Source organism: Ambystoma mexicanum, chromosome 5p (genome assembly GCF_040938575.1).
Source record: "Ambystoma mexicanum isolate Mex_15411 chromosome 5p, UKY_AmexF1_1, whole genome shotgun sequence".
Lineage (NCBI taxonomy): Eukaryota > Metazoa > Chordata > Amphibia > Caudata > Ambystomatidae > Ambystoma > Ambystoma mexicanum.
Window position 1 is genome coordinate 1024703507 of NC_090930.1, and position 19568 is coordinate 1024723074.

Below are 19568 nucleotides of genomic sequence, written 5' to 3' on the forward strand. Positions count from 1 at the left end.
CTTTCAATATTTTATGAACGATGTCCTCAGAGAGCTCATAGATGTATGTGTTGTTGTTTACATTGACGACATCCTCGTTTATTCTTCATCGGAATCTGAACATCGGAAACACGTGAAAATGGTCCTCGAAAGATTGCGTCAACACAAACTTTTCGCTAAGTTGGAAAAATGTGTTTTCAACGTGACTGAAGTTGAATTCTTGGGATTCATATTATCACCTGGCGGAGTGCGTATGGATTCAAAGAAGGTCGATGCAGTTCTCAAATGGCCATCACCATCCTACGTAAAAGGTGTGCAAAGCATGTTAGGCTTCGCTAACTTTTACCGCAGGTTTATCCCCGAATTCTCTCGAATAGTCCAGCCCATCACTGCCTTGTTAAAGAAAAACAAACGTTTTGAATGGTCTACCGAGGCGGAACAAGCTTTCCAGGATTTGAAGACTAAATTTATCTCTGCACCAATCTTAAAACACCCTCGCCCCGAACTCCCCTACATCGTGGAAACTGATGCTTCAAGCCTTGCCATGGGGGCAGTTCTATCACAAAAGGACCCGGTAACCAATCAGTTGCATCCCGTGGCATTTTGGTCCCGCAAATTCTCGCCTCCTGAAATCAATTACACGATTACTGACAGGGAACTTCTGGCTATCAAGTCTGCCTTTAAGGCTTGGCGGCATTATCTGCTGGGGGCCCGACACACCGTTACTGTGATTACGGATCACCGAAACCTGCAATATTTGAAGACCGCAAAAGCCCAATCCTCTAGACAACTCCGTTGGGCATTATTCTTTGCCGAGTTTGACTTCATAATTACCTATCGACCTGGTACAAAGAACGGTAAAGCCGATGCCCTTTCTCGGATGGGAGTGGAAGAACACTTGGTCAACCCTAAACCTGTACCAATCATTCCCGAACAAAGAATTCTGGGTGTAATCGCCACAGAATCCATAGAGGAAGTTAAGGATAAAGCCAGGCAACTTGTAACTCCAGCAGACATACAGAATCGGCATCTGCAGGGAAAGGACTTTGCAGTAAAGGACAACTTATTGTATTTCCAAGAACGATTATACCTACCCAGCACAGATTTACAGAAAAAAGTAATCTCTTGTTATCACGACTCTTTAATGGAAGGTCATCCCGGTATAGCCAAGACCTCAGAAAAGATCAAGCGCTACTTCTGGTGGCCGTCTTGGAAAAAAGATATCAGAGACTTTATAATGTCCTGTGGAGTATGCGCCCAAAACAAGAGTCAAAAGGAAAGACCAGCAGGCCTCTTACGCCCTATTGACATCCCACCTCGCCCTTGGCATACGCTTTCTATGGACTTCATCACTGATCTACCTCCATGCTCCGGATACAATACAATTCTAGTAATCGTGGACTTATTCTCCAAGATGGCGCATTTCATTCCGCTCAAAGGCTTGCCAACAGCAACAACTCTGGCCCGAGAATTTCTCGAAAACATCGTCCGACTGCACGGTTTTCCTTCGGTTCTAATTTCGGATCGAGGTAGTCAATTTATTTCTCATTTTTGGCGAAGTTGCTGTCGGTCGGCTCAAATTGATGTGAGACTATCGACCAGTCACCACCCTCAGACCGACGGACAAACCGAGAGGACCAATCAAACTCTGGAACAGTATTTACGCTGCATGCTGCAACAAACTGAAAAAACTTGGAAAGATATCCTTTGGATAGCCGAGTATGCCTACAATAACTCTGTCCATTCGGGAACTGGGAAAACCCCGTTTTTTCTTTTGTACGGCAGTCACCCTCGAACCTCGGAGTTGGATCCCCTCCAAGATCTTGAAACACCAGCAGTAGACTACCTGCATTCTACAATCACCCAAGCCTTTAAGGAAGCTGTTTCTCACCTTCAAAGGGCTAAAGAACAATACAAGAAAGGAGCAGATCAACATCGGAAGGAAGCCCCTCACTATCAAGTAGGGGATCAAGTCTGGTTATCCATCAAATATCTATCTCTAAAAGGGCCACGCACATTCAACCCAAGATACCTTGGTCCCTATTCCATCACTACCATAGTAAACCCAGTAGCGGTCAAGTTGGACTTGCCCCCGCACATGAAGATACATCCGGTCTTCCACGTCTCTCTATTAAAACCCGTGCAACCTCAAACCCGACTAACCAAATCTCCAAAACCTATCCTAGTGGATGGAGAACTCGAGTTTGAAGTCAAAAGCATTCTGGACTCCAAGATCTCCAAATCTAAACTATTCTACCTAATTGACTGGAAAGGCTACGGCCCCCAAGAGAGATCCTGGGAACCTGCTGAATATGTCCACGCTCCTCGCCTAATCAAAAGATTTCACCGAACATTTCCTGACAAGCCAAAACCCCCGGAGAAACCCGGTTTGGGAGGGGCCTTGAGGGGGGGTACTGTCATGATCTCTGCTTCCAAAAGGTCAGGGTTTTCCCAACTCCCTTGGAAGCAGATCCATAACCCAGGTTCCGAGTGCCAACCAGTCCCAATTGGGACCTTTTGGACCCAGTCCTGGCGCCAGTGGCACCAGGCTCATAAATATGCCCAGTCCCAGCGCTGGAAGCGCCGGGCTCATAATGCTTGGGTGGACTTACCTTCAGCAGACCATGCTGCTTACTTGCCTGCCAGTTGAGCCTCTGATCCTCTTCTGTTTGGAACTACTTTTCCTGTTGGGTGGGGCTGGAGCCACTCCCTAGATTCAGAACACTGGAACTCTTCTGGAAGGCAGGAACTCTTTTCTTACCAGGAACTCTTTTCTTACTTAGGCGTGGCTGTGGAAGGAGACACCTAAGCACTACAGGAGGCTATTTAAACCACACCCGGTGGATGAATCTTGCTTTGCGTTATTCTGCAACCTCTGCAGCAGAACGCTCATCGTGTCTTCTGCATCCGGTCCTGGGCCTAAGGAAAAAGGCTTACCATCCTGAATCCAGTCTTCAGCAACACCTATAAAGACAAGTAAGAACAGGTTAGCATTCCGGCATCTGAAAGGCAAAGGCTTACCATCCTGAATCCAGTCTTCAGCAACACCTATAAAGACAAGAAAGAACAGGTTAGCATTCCGGAATCTGAAAGGCAAAGGCTTACCTACTCTTCGTGCGCTCCGGAGGTCTTCACACTGCATTCCGGCATCTGAAAGACAAAACAAGGTGCGTTTAAAGACATTGGGGAACTTTAATACTCACGTGCCATTACTCCTTTCCACATCTAATCCAGTGGGTATTCCGGCACCCTGCAGCCGCTCCGAACTCGTACCTGCAAAATAAAAAGACAGTTAGAGCGCATAGTGAAGCAGGCAACAAGCGCTTACTTACGTGCTTCCAGGCGCTTCTATTCATCACACGGGCTCCATCTTCAACTCACTTCAGCCCGTCATCCGCCATCGCCGGAACCCTGCAAAACAAGAGACATCATTACTAAAGACTTTAAAGACATTTGAATGACTCGAAACTTACCGTTCGTGCAGTAAACGACGGACAGCAGTCCTCTGAAGTCAAGAGGCCTGCGCTACCTATCCAGTGAAGAAACTGGTTACAGCACCCTGCCCCGAGGCAGATGGAGAGCTCGGCATTCACTTACCTAAGGTGAGAGCGTTAACCTTTGGGGGTCTACAGGAGAGGAGAAGAGGAAAGAGATAGGGACACCCCAATAACCCCAGTTCATTAACCCCATATTTTCTATCTGCAGACATCTTACTCTACACGTCAGGCATACAGTGCACAGAGGTCCAGCCCAAAGAGCCAACCGGGTGCTACAAATCACCTTTGAAGATACGGTAGTCGCCCAGTCAAGACCGACGCCTCTGCGAGAATCAGGTGAGCGTTACATCCACGACCTCCCTGGTCTCTCTGGAAACTCCAAAAAACTGGCCGGCCTCGGCATGCTCTTAGCGGTTCGATCTATCCTGCTTTGCTGGCTTCGCCCCTCTCCCCCCACACATGCCCAATGGTTGAGGGCGGTCACGTGGGCCTCTGACTCCGAGGAAACCTGGTCTCACATGCAACCCACCCACTCCAGGCCTAGCGACATCTGGCTTAGGGTCCGCTCCCACATGTCCGACCTCAACGCGACTCCGGTTGCTTCCCCTCCGCCCACTCTTTCTCATTCGTCCGAGAGCTCCCTCCATATCATTGTGTTCGGCCACCCCCCCTTCACATGTTGATTGTACTTATGTTTCTTAATCATTTTGTATGCAATCTCTGTATGCCTGTACCATGAATAATATTGACAGACTGTATTTGCTGGGCGCTGTTCGCCTGTTGTTTTGCTGCCACGCTGCCTAATAAAAAGAATTTATAAAATAAAATAAAATTTGGTAGGTTTCACCATATAATAAACAGAGATGAAGGCTATGTTTTACAATGCAGTAGGTTTCACCATATAATAAACAAAGATGGAGGCTACACCTAGATTTGAGAATCCTGTATAGTGGGAGAGAAGCCTACATTTCATGCTGAAGTTGATTCGCCATGTAATAAACAGAGATGGAGGCTACACCTAGATAGCATAGTGGGAGAGAGGCCTAGGTGGAGAAATAAAGAAATATGTTAAGCAGAAGAGAATGATTGCTTTCATTGCAGCGCTATCTTCTCCATCTTGAATGGACAACTACAGATAACAAAATGCAATTCAGCGTAGGGCTTAACAATGGCCTGGAAGCAGGGACGTTTTTATGGGAGGGCAAAAGTGGTACTTACCCCGGGCCCCAACCTTGGAGGGGGCCGCACAAGGCTGCCTGATCTAAGAAGTAAGTTTCCATTGTTCACCAGACTTGAATACCACAACGAAGTTACAATCTCATTGCAGCACAATCATCATTCAGGAGAACAACAGACCAGTCCTGCAAAAAAGAACACATTGCATTAGTGGTTATAGCCGACAATTTTTCATACATAAAATGGACCATAGCTTGATAAGTTAATCATTTAATGCTTTCTGTTTTCACTGTGTTATGCATAGTGTGTGTGTTCCTTAAGGCACAACTCTGTAGAATTATTTCCCTCCTGTGGGAATTATGTTGATCATGTGCAATAGCCAAAGGTGAAATGAATATTGATAAATTGAATGCCACAATGGTTCAGAGGTTAGCTCAGTGTGTTAAGCACTCATTGCAGAGAAATGTGTTCATATGCAAGATTAGAAAAGCACATGCACCAAGGCTGGCTGAGCCTTTCCTACGTCTGAAGTTTATAAACCTGCCTGTATATGTACTTGGTTTTTCAGCATTACAGGTGCTAATATCAGCAATGTACCAGCAGCAGATAGGGATTGCTGTACAAACTAACATCTCATCCGTATGGTGAAGGTCTAGAAATTGGTTTGTTCAGATGGGGTGTTGTAAAACCTAGGCAATCACCTACAACAATGAGCATAAACTGTCAGTTTAAGAGGTGAATAAGTATTCGAATTCAAGACTGCGGAACCAAAGTGTTCATGCTTCTATCCTGGCTTTGCCAGCTGACGATACAGTTATCCTGGTCAAATCATCTAACATCGCTTATATTACTGTGCTTTCTTTTGTGAGGTTTGTCTTCTCCCATGCTGGTGGCACTGTTTTACCCACTACTTGATCTTTCTTCTTATGTAGACTTTTTGAGTAGGAGTGGTGGTAGACAGAAGAGAGCAAACCAGATGTTACAGGCCTCAGGCATACATACTTTAAGTTCTGCTCGTTTGAAACAAAAAAAACGGTTTGCTTTTTTGTAAAAGTCAAACATTTTTCTGCACGTTTATAAATGACAATTTTATAAGCCAGTGTTTTGGAAGTATTTAAAGCTTTAAAATACAAAACACAAACCCAGATTAAATCTGTTAAATCACATTAATTGGTGTGCTGGTACTTATGTACTTCCCGTGATGATGGAGAGAATTAAGCTAAAATCATTCCCATTTTGCGTAACACCCATCTGTTTTGTTTTAAAACATGTCATGTTTGGTAATGTTTTTGTATACTTTCCAAGTCAGTTTTATAAAATTAGATTATTTTAGTTCATGGTAAGAACTGGAAAAGAAAGTGTTCAAATGCAGAAAATACAGAGTTGGCACAAATCCTAGCTTCACCCCTTAACCAATGTGTGATCCTGCGCATCTCATTTAATCTTGTATTGCCTAGCCTCTCAAAATTGGCTGGCCCTAAACCTTTCAAAATTGTCAGCCCTTCACAGTGATTTCCTTCTCAAGGTATGATCTTCAAAAAAGCCTCACTCATGGTGGCACTGGCTATAGTGTTTATTCCACTATAATAGTGAGCATTGACATATTGCATACCACAGGCACTTTTTCTTTTGATCTGTAGTGGCAACACTACTTGAAAACCATGTCCCACTTCTAATCTCAGTCTGTCTGGATACAGACACCTTCCTGGAAGCTTCTAATCTGCATCCACTATCCATGCTACGGTATGTGTAGCTTTCTCCTTCCTTTCAATCGGTCTGTCCTCTGTCCATGCTTGAGCACTTTTGCATTCTGTGAGACAGCCAATGTGAGTTCTCTGTCTGTTCTGGGTTACATGTACCTTTTACATACAGTCCTGCATTAATACTACAGGCTGGATACCTTCCTGGAAGCTATTGATAAAAGGTATCCTGTATCGATACTAGAACAGAAGTAGACTGCTAATGTTGGCCTTGAAACGCTACTTGTTATCATTCTGATTAGAGCAAGAAGGAAGAGGGCAGAAGGACTTAAAGGGAGCTTATTTTGAAAGCTGCAAGGCAGCATATCAACGTATAAATTATGATTGTGACAGGTTTGGGGCAGAGGGGGTGACCAGATATTCTTGATCACTTAATTCCTTTGGTTTGGTGGAGATGGACCCCAAAGATGTCTGTGCCCGGGGCCCCAAAAGTGATTAAGATGACCCTGCCTGGAAGCTTTGTAAATGTACTTTCAAGACTTACCAGCTCACAGCAAAAGATGATATATGAAAAGGCAACCTGGTTGTTGTTCCTTGTTTAACAAAAGCATGCTTCATATGCGATGTGAGGAAAATAAACGCTAATATGGTGACTCAAATAGCATACATGGCAATAACAGCGATAGTTTAAACTTATTTTGTGTGACATTTGGGTAGCTTACTGGTTCTTTGTGTGAGCTTCCGGGATAAAAGTGCCCCTATTGCTGTGGTTATCACCTAAACGTTAAAACTTAAGGTCTTGTCGAAAGCAATAGCTGCTCAAATGTGCCATCACTTATAACTATTAAAATGCTGTGCCATAGCAAAGAGTGAGTTAAGTAGCTAAGTATCTGCAAGGCCCCAGTGGGGCTTGCTATGCAGCGTTTGCGGGGCAGCTGGAGAGGTCGAGGGGTGGGATTTGTCTTGGGGCCTCACAAGGGATAAAGCAGTGACAGCACGGCCTCCTCAAGAACTGACAGGAAAACGGGCCTCACTCCTGGAAGAAGCACAGCCCACCTGTGAAAACTCTATATTAGTTGGTATACACCTGGCATCTGGTGACTGCACATGCCCAGGGCTGGCTCTGGCTACAGAGCCAAACAATTGTGTCTTCCGTCTTGGCGTTGGCGCAGAACTATCTTCCTCCTCATCGCCATCCCTGGCCATCCCCGTTGCCAGTTTCTTGCTGTGCAGGGGTATGGATATTACACTGCAGCTGTTCAGCATCCTCTTGATGTCACAAGAACAAGAGGGAATAACAATATATCAATATCACAATTCATACATAGTGTGCTGAGCTCCTCCACCTCCACACAGGTGCATGCAAGGTCTTGGCAATAGTAACACAATAGGGATTGTCTTCGTTATGAGCGAGCGATATGGTGCCAGACCATCGTCATGCTGGAGCGTAGCATAAGTCACCAGAGGAATAAATGGAAGAGGGCTCCTGCGCAGAGGCGAGATGCATCACAACAGCTACACAGTGTGTATTTATTTAAAATTAGTACCCGACGAGGGGCAATCAGATTGTTACAATCGATCGGATTTGCCCTCCCCAGTTGTTACCAGCCCCACAAAGACTTACCTGCTGTGGTTCTGTGCTCCGCGTGCATCGTCCGTTCCCAATCTGCATGTGGCCACCATGGAAAGGGAGAAGGGATCTACGTGCAGTCCCTTCACTCAGTTCCATGGTGGCCATTTTCAATTGTTTGCTTTAAAAAAACGTTTTCATGCTCGCCATGGAAAGGGAAAAGGGACTACTTGTCTCTTCGCTCTCTTCCATGGCAGCCATTTTCTTTGTTTACTTTTTAAAATATCTTTTTCATACGTTCTGTCCCTTCTCCCCGATCCATCGTGGCCATTTTCTTTTATTTTCTCAAGTTGCAAAACTATTTCCATGCCGTTTCCCAACTCGAGAACAAATACTATTAGTACCCAAGTGCAACATGCTGAGGTACTAATAGCAATAGAACCCTCAGGGGAAAGGAGGAGCATTACCGGTCTGTAATTCCTCGTTACGTCGGGCTTGTAACTCTCGCCCCGGGGGCATTACCCGACCGGTAATGCCCCTCCTGCTTTGGGTTCTATTGCTTTAGTGGTGCCTCCCACAATATCTATGCCACTGACCAGCCCCTTTACAACAACTGGCAGACATGGATGGACAGAACTAACCGTTACACCTTTTTCTCCACCTGCCACCCCTGCCACAGTTCTCACCGCATGGCACGGCCAGCTGCTACCTCTGTGACCATATAAGAATTTGTAATGCCTGGTGCGCCATCCTCCCTAGTTCCGAAGTATTCGTTATCGGCAGAGTGTCTCCAAATGTATTACTCCTAAATCGAGGAGGCAGATGAAAAAGTCATGTTCTGTGCTTGACTAAGTGCATACAAGATGCTCATAGCCACCAACAACTCGTATGATTCTGCGAAGCACCCTCTGGCCGAGTCTTCCAACCCCCAGGCGCACCCTGACTTCAAGCACATTCAATTGTGAGGCGAGGGAGACAGACAACGCATAAATAACTATTAATACATTTAATTTCACCGTGATGGACACAACAGACCCACCTGATCCAGGGATGCTACTCCAATAAGCCAAGGGGACAGGCTGTCAGTGAGCAGGCCTGTCCTGCAGCGTATCCTTAAGGTAGACCACTAGCAGAAGCTCACCCAGGTATGCACCAAAGGAACAAAAGCAAGTTTTCAGCAGCTAGAAGTCGCAGAACTTCATGCTGTGGCCAGGAAACAACAATGGAAGAAACCAGAAGGGCGGTCCAGAGGCAAAGCATCTTATGACTCTAGCAACGCTCCTGCTCTAATGCAATTGCGATGCTTTGACTACTGCAGAGGAAATCTTCCTTGCAACAGACAACATCCTGCGCGAGGGTGGAATGTTTCCAGAGTGGGAAATGGTCTTCTGCCAGCAGCCTCCCGACCAGAGACACATCATCCCATCGCCTGGAAATGAAGCAAGCGGTGCCACGTACCCCTTGAAGAGCTAGAAGGATCAGACGAAGAGTGTGAGGTGCTCTTGATCCCCACCCTAGGTTGCAACTTGCAAGACAAAGGGCTGTCATCCAGCTCAATGCAGAGTGCTCATTTCAAGCATGCCTGTCCCAACCCTCATTGACATTGGGGCGTAGGTCAATGTCATGACTCACTCCCGATTCGCCTTTTGAAAGCACAAGCCCCAGCTGCTACCCATGAGGGCGAGAATATACTCATAAGGAGGGGAAACTCCCATGCCATTACTCTGGAAGGCCCCCACACACATCAAACGCAGCAAGTTGAGTGTTACAAGCCAAGTCTACACAATGGCAGCAGACACTGACGCCCTCATCAGCTGGGACACCGCCAAAGATCTCAAAGGGATTCATTATGCCTGCAGTATCTACAAAGAAGAGCTGGATGACCTTCTGCAGGGCTTAGATGACCTCTTTCAGGGTTTGCTTGAAGGGCCATGAAGTGTGCCATTACATTGCCATTACTTTACAACTCGTTGCTCTCAAACATCAGAGAATCCTTTTCCGCTTGCGTTTCAAGGTAGAGAAATAACTCCTGAAATTGGAAAGGGCAGACTTCATGGAGAGGGTGTGAGTATCAGCCCATTGTAGTGGCACGGAAATCAAAACAACTGGACCAGGTGTGCATCTGCATTGGCATTTTTATTTTATTTATTTATTGGATATTTATAAAGCTCATATACAGTAATTGGTGTTTCAAGGCTCCACAAGATAAATAAGGACGGGGGGGAGGGGGAGCAGGGGAGAAAGTAACAATAATGGTCCTATTCGGCCTTGTGTCATTCGGACCAAGTAAGTGCAGCAACAAGAAGTGCATGGGAGAGGGAAGGGGGGTGTCGGTCGGGGCGGCAGGGAATCCCAAGGTGGGAGGGAAGAGCGGTGGAGGAAAACAAGTGCAAGGGGAGGTGGAGGGCCCCTGGGGCAAGGCAAGTGCTAATGTGGAGGCCAGGTGGGCAAGTACAAGGGAGTGCTGGGAGGCAGGGGGTGAGGAGCACATGCTAAGTGCGAGGGCGGGGTGGACCAGGATCAATAGGGATGCGCACACCACCCGGCTGGTCTGGGGAGAGGGGTGAGGAAGGGCAGGTGCAGGTTTAGGGGGTAAGTGGGGTCAGAGAGTCAGGGTAGCAAGGGTAGACTGAGCGAGGAGGGCCTTGTGCCCTGTAGGACTCATAAGGGACCAGGCAGCCAGTCAAAGAGGCAGAGTGGGGCATTAGCAGGGGAGAGGGAAGGTAGAGGTGAAAAGGAGGGTCTTGAGAAGCTTCCGGAACTTCAGGACATCCGACTCAAGCCTGCGGGGGGGGGGGGGGCAGGGAGGCCATTTCAGAGGGAGGCGCCTGTGGAAGAGAGAGATCTACCCGCCACTCTCTGCAGTGAGCTAGTGCTAAAAGACCAAAGGACTCTAGCAGGGAGGTATTTAGGAAGAGAGAGTTGGATGTAGCGGGGTCCCATGACATCCCATAGAAGCTGTGAAGTGCGAGAGACACCCAACACCAACACTCGATGACCTCATTAGTGATATTCATTTACAAATTGGACCTTAATGCAGGCTAGCTTCAGGTCCCATTGCAGAAAGACTTGCGATACATGACATTTTCACCGCACATTGGTCTTCATAGCGACAAACACCTAAGCATCGGCATATCCTCGGCCGCAGACATTTTCCAGGATACGATATTAGGAGTAATTACTGGCCTTCCAGTGACTGTAAACATAAGCAATGGCATCCTCACCTGCAGGGCACCACCACTTGAAAGATGTTCTTCAATACCTCAGAGACCAGGAACCAACTTTAAACATGAGAAAGTGTGCATATGATAAGGACAAACTGGAATTCTTCAAGTCCAGTATCGGGAGAGATGGCATCTTCACTGATAATCGCAAGGTTGATAACTTAAAGTCTATCCTCCACCTCAACCAATATGAGATATGAGGTGTTCTAGGCATGGTCAACTACTGTGGCCTATTTATTCTCAATCTGCCTTTCATCATTGAACTACTATGATGGCTAACCAAGGCATCTGAACTGTGGATGTGGGGTGAATCACTAGTGGTGGACATGGCCAGGACCTACTTAGATCCGACAAGACAAACAGAATTAGTGGTCAAGGCCAGTCCCCATTGAATGGGCACAGTGTTACCCCAAATAACTCTGCAGGAGAAATCATTCAAGCATGTCCCAAAATCCAGGTATTCACAGATAGAAAAAGAGTCAATTGCCATTGTGTGGGGTTTCTCATACTTTCATATCTAGATTTACGACCACACGTTTGAAATTATCACCGAGCACAAAGTCTGTTGCCCGTCCGACACCCTCTGTCCACTGCCAAGGATAAAGAAGTGGATCCTGCATCTGCAGGAACCGGAATTTCTGATCAGGTACCAACCAGGAGTTGGTGGCAAACTTTCTGTCACACCACCCCTGAACAGCGGCAGCGCAAGCTGCAAGAAGAGGAAGCAGCCCTCCAATTTGAAACACATGTAAACTTCCAAGTTGCTAGTATAGTGTCCAAAGTGCTCTTGATCAAAAAAATAGTAGCTGCATCACCTTCGGGTGAGTGCCTGTGTATCATAAAGCAAACGCCTTCCTCTGGCAAATGGAAGGGATTCTTAGAAGCGAACCATTACTGCACCGAGACATCCCAACAATCAATGAAAAGCGTATTTATGATCTGCGGAAAACTCTCTGACAATGCAGTTGATTTCTTCCTGAGAGGCTCATGTATTGTGATTCCTGCTTCCCTTGCACCCTGAGTTGTTGAATTGCATCACGTGGGGTCACCAAGGTCAAAGCAAGACAAAATTCCACCTGAGAGAAAAGGTGTGGATTCTACGCCTACAACAGCAATGTAGTCAGAACTGAGAAGTTGCAGCCAAGGCCAGGCTACTGGGCCACCCTGCTCCAATCCAATCCATGGCAAGAAGAGAACACAATGGAAATGCTTTAGTGCCTATTTTGGGCGTCTGCCATAAGGACAGAAACTTGCTGTAAAAGACTAGCTTTCTCCCTACCAAGATGTAGAAATTGGCGGGTCGACATCAGGTGCAGCAGAAATACCAAAGCTAGAGAAAATGTTTGCCACTCACGGACTGCCAAAGTTGATAAAAATAGACAACAGATCACCATTGCAGAGCAAAATACTGCATCACTTTCTGGACTCCTTGAATATCCAACATAGCATCACCCTGAGCTGACTGCAGGCCAGCGGGAACAACAAAAGGTGTATGCCCACCCTCAACATAGTACTAAGAAATTCCCTAGATGAAAAGGTTACTATAAAAAGGTCTTTATATCAATTTTTGAGGGATTACTGAAATACACCTACTCACCAACTAGGGTACCTTGGTTACACTCCTCCTTGAGCATGCACCCTGGGCAATGATGCTCACTTTCCCTACCACCAATGAACATAACACTGTGGAGTTCCAGCACCATCACCTTTCCTGAAAGTGGCCAATTCTGTCTTATTGAAAAGCCAAAGTGCCTTACAGAAGTTCAAAATGTCCTTTGAGTCAGTCCCTTTCACATTGAATGTCACAAACGGTATGATGGTCACCACACAGCGAGGGCTGTCCACAATAACCAGTAATTTGTGGAATTTCAAGCCGCTGGAAAACATCCTGATCCGTGATGATCCGTGATGGAGAAAAAGGAAGTGGCTATTATTATTATTATTAGTAGTAGTTTCATTAGTATTATTGGTATTAATATTATTAGTGTATTTATCGAGCCATGCTTGGGAAGCAATAGAGCGCTTTAAAGTCATAGGGAGAAGAACACAGTGAGGGAAGCAGAGAAAAAAGTAGTGGGGAGCTAACAGGGGAGGATGGGCAATTGGCATCATGGGGGAAATCAGTGGGGAGCAAATCACTGAGTCTCAGTTAGGGTGGGGACTGCAGGATGTGTGGACCTATTTGTTAAGGAGGAGCCATTCCCCAAAGAGGAGTGTCTTGAGCTCTTTCCTGAACTGTAGAAGTGATGGGGCAAATCTGATGTTGACAGGGAGGAGGTTCCAGAGTCTCGGTGCATAGTCATAGAAAGCCTGTCTTCTGGTTCTATTCTTGCTTCACCCTTCAAGTCTGCAGATTACCTTACTTCTTGTGTATCGCAGGCCTCTGGAGATGCTTGGTTTTTCTGTGAGATAGCTTGGGGACTTCAGGATGACAGCCTTGTAGATGATGCAACAGGATTTGAAGATGGCACAGGCTTGCAGTAGGAGCCAGTGCAGTTTGCTGAGTGTTGGGGTGATGTGGTCGAATTTGCAGAGTCCTTTAATGAGTCTTGCTGTAACATGCAGGGAATATTTCAGGAGAGGCACGGTAGTCATTGGAAGGCCTTCCAAAATGGCATTGTCACCATCCAGGAGGGAGAGGACCAATGCTTTGACAGCGGGTCTGAAGTTGCTTTCTAGGTTGAAGGGCTTGATTTTCCACAGGAGAGAAAGTTGGTACCAGGCCTTTGGTGTTTTTCTTGCTATATGCTGTTTGAACATGAGGTGTCTGCCGATGTTGAACCCAAGAGACTTGGCACAATGGTCCAGCTAGGGTGAGAATCCCTTGAGGTTCATAGCAGAGAGCCAGGTCTGGATGCCAGGGTGTTCAGTGTTGTTGGTCAGCAGTAAGAATTTAGTCTTGGAGGTATTTGAGCTTGAGGTAAGCACTGGGCATCCAGGACTGGATCAATGTGAGTCAGGCCTTGAGCCTGTGGATGTCTTTGATGGAGGATATCTTGAGGTAGATCTGCATGTCATCTGGATATTGGTGAATGTGGATGTTGTGTGAAGAGAGGAGGGTCCATGTAAAGATTGAAGATCACAGGGACCGGATGGATCCTTGCAGGACTCCACAGGTGATTGGTAGAGTTGGTGATCTGGAAGAATCCATTTGTACGCACCGTTGGCGGTTCGCAAGGTAGGATTTGAACCAGCTGAGGATGATCTTGCTGATCCCAATGCAGAGATGTAGATTGTTGGTGAGTGTTTGGAGGTCAATTGTGTCAAATGCTGCTGAGAGGTCAAGGAGAACTGCGAGGCAAGGATGGCCATCATCGAGGATTTTAAGGGTAACATCGATCACCTTGATGGCAGCAGTTTCTGTGCTGCATCTGGGTCTGAAGCCAGATTGGTAGGACTGAAAGAGGTTACTGGCTTTGATATCCTGGAGGATTTGTGTGGTTACTGCTTTCTCAAGGATCTTACCTAAAAAGGGAAGATGGGTGATGGAGCGGTAATTGCTGTGATTGTGAGGATCCAGTGTTAGTTTCTTAAGAAGTGGGAGGATTTGTCTGGTCTTGAGGGTGGAGAGGAAGATGCCTTGAGTTATGGAGCTGTTCATGATTGTCAGGTAAGGGAGAAGTGCTTCAATCGTAGGGTATAGAGCAAAGAGGCAGCGAGGATGTCATCTGCATATGATGTGACCTTGAGAGATGCTAATGTGGCAGTAAGGTCTTCTATAGTTAGTGGGCCTCATTACGAGTTTGGAGGCAGCATTCCCCATCCCAGTTCCCTGGATGAGGAATTACCGGGCGATTCCGACCTAGGAGGGCCCGGTATTTCCCCATTCAGGGAACCCGGACCATCCCCATTTCCATTCGAGCCCCCATAGGGCTCAATGGGAATGGGGATGATGGTAGCAACGAGTCCGTTAGTAACGGGCCTGTTGTTAGCATTCTGGTCCCCTCGCGGGACCCGCAAAGGACGTATCGTCTGACCAGACATCCAGAGTGGGTCCCGCGAGGGAACCTCATAATGAGGCGGAATGGGTTTAACGGTGCCGGCACCTTTACCGGCGCCTTTAAACCCATTCCACCAGGGTCGTAGTGATGCCCAGTGTCTTGAAAGCTGTCCAGGTAGTTGTGGATTTGCAAGATGGATGTGTAGTGTGCTGTCAGTTGTGGTGTTGGTGTCTATGTGTTAGAGGATCATCTTGATCTTGTTGATGAAGAAAGTGTTGATGGATGCAGACTTTTTGATGGCGCGTGCTACAGGTGGGTTGGGCAGAGGTTTGATGCAGTGCTTGATGACTTTGAAGAGGGCTCTGCTTTCATTGTTGGCCTTGGCTATGGTGTTTTGGTAGTAGTTGGCCTTGACAGTGTTGATCAATTGCCTGCGTGTAGCACACAGTTCCTTGAGCAAGACAAGGTCGGATGCATTGGAGGATTTTCAACAATTCTTTTCTTGTATTCTGATGGTTCATTTGTTGAGGTTGAGTTCTTGAGTGTACCAGGGTGCTTAAGGTTTGGGCTTGAGGGTGCACTGTTTCACTGGGGCATGGTGATTGATGGTGTTGAGTTCTTGGAGAAGCGAGTTGGAGTCCTGGTTCGTCAGAGGTACATCAGCCCATTTGAGGTGGAGCTTGGTGAGGTCTTCTGTGAGAGCCTTCACTGGGATGTTCCTGAAGGATTTGAAGGATTGATTTCTTGTTTTACAATGGGTTTGCTTCAGATGTGTGGTGTGACTAATCTCAAATGAGATTGCCAGAAGGGCCGAGCAGTTGAGCAGAATTTGTGTTGATGATGATGTGGAGGATACTACCTTTCCTGTGAGTTGGTTATTTTGTGTGCTATGTGAGGTTCAGTGTGTCGAGTAGGCAGTGGGATATTTCTTCATTGATCTGGTTGCTGGGTTGCCAGGGATGTTGAAGTTGCTGAGGAAGATGTTAGTGGCATGCGTGAGAGACATGGTGGTGACTAAGTCCGTGAAGTCTTGATGAAGGAGGTGTTGCGCTTGGGTGGTCTGTAGATGAGATGAAAAGCAAATGTGTCCATTGGGGAGACCGGGAAGTGGCAGGATAGGTTTTCAAAAGCGCCAATGGTTGCGACATGAAGTTGAGTGCATGGCCATGATGCCTTGTGAATGATGGCAATGCCTCCACCAATCTTGTTTGGACGTTCTCATTCTAGAATTATGTAGCCATTGGGGATGAGTACATCTAGGATAGGCAGACCTTGGCCGCGCTCCATGTACCGGTCTGTGCCTTATAGCATGCGGTTATGCATTAATGCATCCATGCCGTGGTAAGTGGTGTACAAGCAGGAATCAAAGAATAGGGCACCCACCCACCGTTTTGAAGCATCAGAACAACCATAGAGTGTGTTTTTTTATTTAATAGCATGCCTCCAGTGCAAACTATGCAATAGAGCAGCTTGGCCTTACTTTGACACAGGGGGGGTCCACAATACTCATCACTGCGTGCCTGTTGTACTGGTGTATGTGCACGTGTGTGTATGTGTGTGTGTGTACCGAGACGTCAAACAGGACATCAGCCTTGAACTCATTTTAAGACACCACGCTGTAGATGCGTCTGTATTTGAACAGGCTCAGAACAGTGGAATACCGGCTTACCTAAGGAGTGTCATTTGAAAAACAGCATTATAGGATATGAGGTCAGTGGAGTACAATTGGAAAGCAGGTAGGTGCAGTCAAGCGCACAATACCAATGAACAAATTAAACAATGACTTCACATATAAAGAGCCTAGTACGCTGAGCTGCTAAACACCTGGTGTCAATCATAACACTGGGGTCGCCCCCAATATGACATAGGCTAGAAAAGAAAGAATTTTGTAAAACAATTAGCATGGCTGCCGAGCACATGTATCAGGAAGGGACTTCCCAGCAGGGACTTCTTTGGGGTCGAAAACAAAGCGAGCAGCTGTTAGGAAAATGTTAAAACTTTCTTTCCTGCATGAAACAATGCCCTGTCAAGAGAAGAAAAGGAGATGGATGGCTTTGTGAGTAATCCATAGAATGCGACTGAACAATAATGCCAATGATTCACAGTTTCCCCTTGTGAACTCTTCATAATCTTCCGGTGCATTTCAACCAGTTCCGGGACTCTTAACCCATAGCAGGCTACCTTCCTGCACTATTCTCTTGAGACCCAATTCTGCGCGTTTTTCAATGGACATGTGAAAATGATAATCCAAGACAGGCGTTGGGCGTTTTCTTCTCTCTGTGTTCGCTTGACCATCTTTTTCTGGCCTGGGAAGAAGCCAACCACATTAATTTCATCCCGCAATATTTCAGCATATGTGTTGACAAGGGAATAAACGTACCAACGGGGTAAGTCTGGCAGGAGGGTTAGGCAGAGGACAAAGAAAGAAAGTGCGCAGCTGTAAACAATACTGTTACAGCAGGGTTCTGCAACCTTTGGCTCTCCAGATGTTTTAAACTACATCAGCCATCAGCCTTGGCCAGCATAGTGTGTGGTGAGGGATCACGGGTTTCGTAGTCCGGCATCTGGATGGAGAGATGCGGGCTGTAGAACCCTGCTTACACTACTGCTCAGCACTGTGTAACATGCTGACATATGTGTGTTTTACATTGGTAAGAAGGGAGGTGTGAAGCATCCTGACTCACTGCATTTGTGTGAAATTGAAGGTGCATTGGAATGTGGAATCTGGGAACCCCCAGATTCCATTGAAATCCGCTGGACTTGACTTCATGTTAGGAGCGTGAACAGGATATATGTATAACCTGCACTCTCCCGCCTGCCTTTATGCACGTACATGACTTTGCCATGTCTTTAAGTCTTGAGGTTCGCTGTACTGGACTTCACTTCACTAGAATCTGGGGCTCCCCAGATTCCAGGGAAGTCTGTTGTTCTGGACTTCAGGGTAGGAGCTTGAACAGGATAGATGCATAACCTGCACTCTCCTGCCTAACTTCATAAACGTGCATGACTTTGCGTTTTCTTTAAGTCTTGAGGTCTGCTGTATTGGACTTCACTGGAATCTGGGGCTTCCCAGATTCCAATGCACATTCAATTGTACACACACACAGTAAGTCAGGATGCTAAACATCTCCCTCCTTTACACAATGGTGAAACACAACAATAACACCGCTCAGGATGCTACACACTGATTTATTTATTGGTTGATTAAGGTCCAGCACGCCCAAACTGTGGAACAGTCTCCCCCCGGTACTGAAAGCCATTGCCGACCATCTTGGTTTTAGAAGAGCTCTGAAAAGCTACCTGTTCTAAGCTCTTGTCTTCCATTGGTTCTCTCTCGGCTGAGCAGCCTCCTTTTCTAGCGCCATGATGCCTCTGGGCGACCATGTGCTTTACAAATTGCAATAACATAACATAACATAACATAACATCACATAGCAGTCACTTCAGAGCGCTGGGTGACCCAAGGAAAGCAACCAAAATGAACGGGTAGCTAGAGTGCAAATAGATGTTGTGTAATATTGTGCTATTTTCATTTGTGAATCAAACCTCTTCCACGGGTAGTTTCCTAGCATTGGCCAAAAGTAATCTACTGTAAACACTTCATCACTTATGGAATGAGGCCTGTGCAGGAGTCTACTAGATTAGACTAGATGGCCTCCTTGCCAGCATTCAACAGGTGTTAGCCTGAGCATAGGCAGTCCTGCGTCCCAGGCCAGCGTGAACAGTTCAGTTTCGAAGATTGTTTTGAAGTGGAAATTGGATCCTGCACTTCGGTTCGGTTCTGGGACGTTCCAGAGTCTAAGATTTCTAGCTGGGACATAGAGTGATATGATATATTTTATTTGTATTGCGCTCATACACAAGTGTTTGCAAGTGCATGGGAGAGAGAAGGGGGAAAGTGCAAAGGAGTGGGGAGAAGTGGAAAGTGCTGAGCAAGGGAGAAAACACAACTGGAAGAGCAGCCAGCAAGGTGGCAAGAGCAAGGTTTAAAGGGCAGACAAGAAGTGCCTAAGGGGAGTGCTGTCAGTTGCTGTAGGTAACCCATTTCTCTTCTCCAAAAGAGCTTGTGTCTGGTGCAGTGTATCTTAAATAACTCTTTATTCCTTTGTCATAACTGCATTTTCATAGGTTCAGGCATATTCTGACCACCTGATGTTGCTGTCTTTAGACAGTATAGGTTACATAGTGATAGCCTGGGGTGCCATTGACGTCTGCATTGATGTAGGAGCTGGAAGACAGTTCTGCATTAAATGTCACCACCAGTTTAAAATAAAATGTTTTGGTGTGACCACATACTTATGGACCTGACATATGGGGTTGGTGTTGGATTTTGACCCCCTCGCCTCCTCCCCAACACCAAGGTTACTGTTTTAGATGCAGCAAAGGAACCGTTCCTTCATGCAATGGTGATGGTAGTCAAGGCATCTACTAGTTATTGTCTGGGTTGCCCAAGTTGTTCTCAAGGTGAATGTGAATTTGTG